This window comes from Mandrillus leucophaeus, unplaced genomic scaffold, assembly GCF_000951045.1.
Source record: "Mandrillus leucophaeus isolate KB7577 unplaced genomic scaffold, Mleu.le_1.0 Scaffold313, whole genome shotgun sequence".
Taxonomy (NCBI): Eukaryota; Metazoa; Chordata; class Mammalia; order Primates; family Cercopithecidae; genus Mandrillus; species Mandrillus leucophaeus.
Window position 1 is genome coordinate 1,694,967 of NW_012103288.1, and position 4,688 is coordinate 1,699,654.

The following is a 4,688-nucleotide window of genomic DNA, read 5'->3' on the forward strand; positions in this document are numbered from 1 at the left end:
GAAAGAAAGGCCTTTCATAAGGAGGTTTGCTGCAGTCTTCTCAAAGCTCCTTTATGAGGAAGCCTCAGGTTAAAACAACTTCATAAATCATGTGCATTCCCCGTCGGGCATGACAAAAATACATGGCCCCTGCGGGTCCCTGCCCAGTGAAGGCAAACAGCTCACTGAAGCAATGCTGGGAGTGCACACAGGCCTGCCACTGTCCTCCACCTCCCTCAGCCGAGCATGTTTCCCAGCTCAGGGCAGCCCCCGTCATCCTTGACAGGACAGGGAATTCCAGATACCAGACAATCATTCTAATGACCCTTCAGGAGTGAGTTTCAGTGTGCTGCCTCAGCCTCCACAGGCATTCGGCCTCTTTTTTCTTTTTCTTTTGAGACGGAGTCTCACTCTGTCACCAGGCTGGAGTGCAGTGGTGCGATCTCAGCTGGCCGCAGCCTCTGCCTCCCGGGTTCAAGCAATTCTCCTGCCTCAGCCTCCTGAGTAGCTGAGACTACAGGCGCGTGCCACCATGCCCAGCTAATTTTTGTATTTTTAGTAGAGACGGGGTTTCACCATGTTGCCCAGGATGGTCTCCATCTCTTGACCTCGTGATCCGCTTGCCTCAGCTTCCCAAAGTGCTAGGATTACAGGCATGAGCCACCACTTCTGGCCTCATTCAGCCTTTTTATGACTAATTCTGGAATGAAGGAATGTGTCTGTTTCAGAAGTTCCAAGTATCAATAGGTAGAGTTCTAGTGAATTCCCAGAATCTGGGAAGCCTCAAAATAACACATTCTAGTGTCTACGTTTCCTTAGATTTAAAAGGGAGCTAATAATACGTCTTGGGGTACTAAGAGTTTGCAGACAAGCAGTGCCGAGCCCAGCGCCTAATGCATGACAAGCACTCCAGCCGCCTCCTGCGCGCCAGGCTCAGTCTCCACTCATTCATCAGGTGCGCGCCGAGTGCCTGTGGTGTGCTGAGCGTGTGCTGGGAGCGGGGTTCAGAGTCTCCTGGGGCCCAGTCCCTGTCCTCCAGGAGTTTACACAGAACAGCCTCTGGGACTCCCAGCATCAGGCTAGACAAGCTGGCGGCCCTCCCCAGCCTGAGTCAGGGATACCCCCGTCAACTCCCCAGTTACCTTCCCACCACTCTCCAAGGTCTCAGTTTATTGTTTTCTCATTCTACCAGGGGCTGACCTTAGTTGTGGTTTAATGGCCTTTTCCTCCTGCGGCCCCTCTTAACTGACACCTGGAATGCCTCTCCGAGCTGCCTCTCGCCTTTCTGTCTCTGCTAATGAGGTTTCTGACAAAGCCATGTGTCACTGGAAGTCTGCTCATAGAGGGACTGCTGGACTGTAGCCTGGGGCCCCACGCTCTGTGGGAGGAAGGGGATGTGGCAAAGCGGGAGGGCCAAGGCAACACAACATTTCTTTCAGAAAAGTCTGAGGCCTGGGGCGAGGGAAGGCAGTTTCCCTCTGAGCATGCTCCAGGGTGGCCACCGGCTGACAGCTGGAGAACTCGCCCCAACCCCCAGGCTCTGGAGCTGTCTTTGTAGCCACCTGAGCAAGGGCTGAAGGACTAGGGCCTGGACCTTGTAGGGTGCACCTAGCTCGGTTTCTGGCACAAGGAGACTCTGGGCGTGTGCTAGTGGCTTCTCTCTAGTCTGCCCACATGAGTGGGCTTCAGAGAAGATGGCCTTGAGTGTCCCCAGGCACTGTCCTCTCTGTGCTGGGGAAGATCTATGTGCATCCCCAGCCAGGCCTGCTTCTGGAGGATTCCATCTCCTAGGCCAAACTTGACGGAGGAAGACAAGCTCCACGAAGAGCCCTGGAGACCAGACCTTCCAGAGAAGAGACGGCTGTGCGATAGGCCAGGAATAAGTGCTCTCCAAGTCTCCACAGGGCTGTTAGATCCAGAAAAGAAACTCAGCTCTCGGGCTCAGGGATCAAGAGATTGTATGTAGAAAACACATCCGTAATCAGCCAACAGATACCTATCTAGCACCTACTCCCTGGACAATGAGTGCTGAAAGGCTGCTCTCGGCAAGAACTAAACTCTAATGAAGGCACAGCCATGCAGTGTACTTGCTGTTACTGTGAATCTGGTACTGTCTTTTCATTCAGTTCTCCCAACAAACCTGGGAGGAGGAAGATGTTGCTGCCATTGCCCCCGTAACAGATGAGGCAACTGAGTAACAGAGAGGTTAAGCAATTGGCTTAAGCACACACAGCTGGCAAGCAGTAGTTGTAAGATTAGAACTCAAGCCTGAACTCGAGCATGATGCTGTACTAGCTGTCCCACTTGCAGGGAGGGGGAGGTTTGGGAGCCTGGGGGAAGGTGGGGGAGCACGAACAAGTCAGAGGCCGGTGGGCGATTCGTGTCAGCAGAGCAGTCTAAGCAGAGGGGAAACCAAAGGGAAGAGCCATGCTGTCCTGGCCCTGAGTACACTGGGCCTGGTGGAGAGGCCAACCAGGGACAGAGACAGGAAAGCTGGATGAGAAGGGCCTTGGGTGCTGGTCTGAGGAGCTGCCCCGTGCCTGTAGACAGTGTTTCAGTAGAACAAGTCTGGCCGAGTGCAGACTGGTGAGGGACAGGCAGAACCATGACCGAGGGAGCCGGGACAAGTCACTAGAGCTCTCTGGATAAGAGCAGGTCCTCTCTCTGACCAGCCTGGGGCAGGACCTCCCTGTGTAGATCAAAATTTTGTCCATCAGACTGCTGTGTCCAGACAGCTCTAGGTGAGGGCTGAGATCACATGCAGTGTTCCTGGATGGATTTGCCAGATCTGAGGGTCACCTAGACTATGACTGTTTTTATGGTTTCCTTAAGTCAACTTTCTCATTCTCTTTTACTTTACTCAAGTTTATTTGAAATGAAAACTCTGTAACATGGGATTGATATTCTACCTTTTCCTCCAATACTTATTAAAATAAATATATTTTACAGGTTTGGTCTCTGCCAAAATACATATACATGTACATTAAAATATAGATACTATATATAACACTATTAGAATGCAAAACTTTCATCCAAGTTCTACCTAAAATCACCCAGGGACCTTTGCACTTAGGAAACATTGCCTTGTGATGTTGCTCTCCGGTTGAAGTGACTTCATTCAAAGATTTCACACTTGGAAAAGGCAAATCAGAAAATCACTCAGAGCCAAGGGAGGGAAGGAGGCCGGGCTTGCGCTGGGGGTGGGGGCTGGGGGGCACCCTGGTGGGCTTGAGACCCAGGGGGTAGAGGCAGGCAAGTGAGCTGCCTGGGGCCATGAATGAGGCCTTGTTGAGAGCTGTGGCAGCTCAGCAGTGTGCAGAGACCGTGCTGCAAATGTAAAGTTTCCAATAACTTTTATGGGTGGTTTCTTAATAAACATCTGAGCAGCCTGTCTGGACTGAGAGCTGTGTTGTCCCAGGCGCCCAGAAATGGAGCTGGGTGAGGGGCTGCTGTCTGCAGTGTTGGCCTCTGCACCCCACCCACAGCCTCCCATGGCACCCCCTCCCCATCTCCCCTTTGTCCTCCTCTGTCTTCCTTTTTACTGTAATGAGAACAGCTTCCATTTGCTGTTTGTTGACTGAGTCCGGCACTGCACTAAGCTCTCTCTACATTTTGTCTTAGTGCTTGCAGGCACTTTATAAGGTATATATGAGTATTGTGCCCCTTTTACGTATCAGGGAACGTATGAGCACATCAGGTTGCTCAGCAATGAAGTGGAAGAGCATCGATAGCCCTTTGGGCACAGATCTGTGTGCCTCCAAAACCCATGCTCTGAGCACTGGTAATCTCTACCCCTCTTCTTCCTCCCCTTGTCAGCATCAGCACTCCACCTTCCCTTTCCTCATCCGTATTGCATCTCAGAGCCAACTTCAGCTAGTGCCTCTCCCTTCAGAAACACCTCCGGGAAATACTTCCTCCCAGACCACCCCTGCCAGAACCAGCAACACGCATGAGTACAGCACATGGGTCTGCAGGTCAGTTGACTTGTCTGTGATGGGACTGATTAATCGAATGCTGAGAAACCTTTGTAGCCATTTGAAAGCCATTTGGGTTATTGGCCCTGGCTTCAGATAAACACATTCAGATACCCTTTCTCAGAATTTGGCACATCAAAGTGAAGTCCTAGTTGGAAGGGTAAACTTCTCACAAGCACCTTCTAGTGGAGTCCCTTGCTTTGTTTAGTTGACTTTTCACTAAACATATGGGCTGTAAGGATTGATAATATGTTTTGTAAAAAGGGCAGATGCTCAATGGCCTTATTGGGCCTATCCAAAGATGGACTGCTATGGGAAAGGAAAACACCTTAAGAAGAAAGGTTCCTGGGCGAGGTGCGGTGGCTCAGGCCTGTAATCGCAGCACTTTGGGAGGCTGAGGTGGGCAGATCACTTGAGACCAGGAGTTCGAGACCAGCCTGGTTAACATGGTGAAACCTCGTCTCTACCAAAAATACAAAATTTGCCAGGTGTGGTGGCGGGTGCCTGTAATCCCAGCTACTCAGGAGGCTGAGGCAAGAGAATCACTTGAACCCCGGAAGTAAAGGTTATAGTGAGCCAAGATCATGCCACTGCACTCCAGCCTGGACGACATGGTGAGACTCTGTCTCAAAAGAAGAAGAAAGAGAAGAAGAAAAAGAAGAGGAAGAAGAAGGAGAAGGAGAAGGAGAAGGAGAAAGAGAAGGAGAAGGAGAAGGAGAGGGAGAGGGAGAGGGA

The 4,688-nt window shown here is 51.2% G+C and overlaps 1 long non-coding RNA gene across 1 annotated transcript in view; it reads left to right on the top strand.

The window, feature by feature from the left end:
* Positions 1-3,407: 3,407 nt before the first annotated feature.
* Positions 3,408-4,688, top strand: part of LOC105544942 — a 5,856-nt gene continuing 4,575 nt past the window's right edge. Inside the window, exon 1 of the long non-coding RNA XR_001006845.1 lies at positions 3,408-3,953. This is a non-coding gene — a long non-coding RNA (uncharacterized LOC105544942). The remainder of the gene's footprint in view (positions 3,954-4,688) is intronic.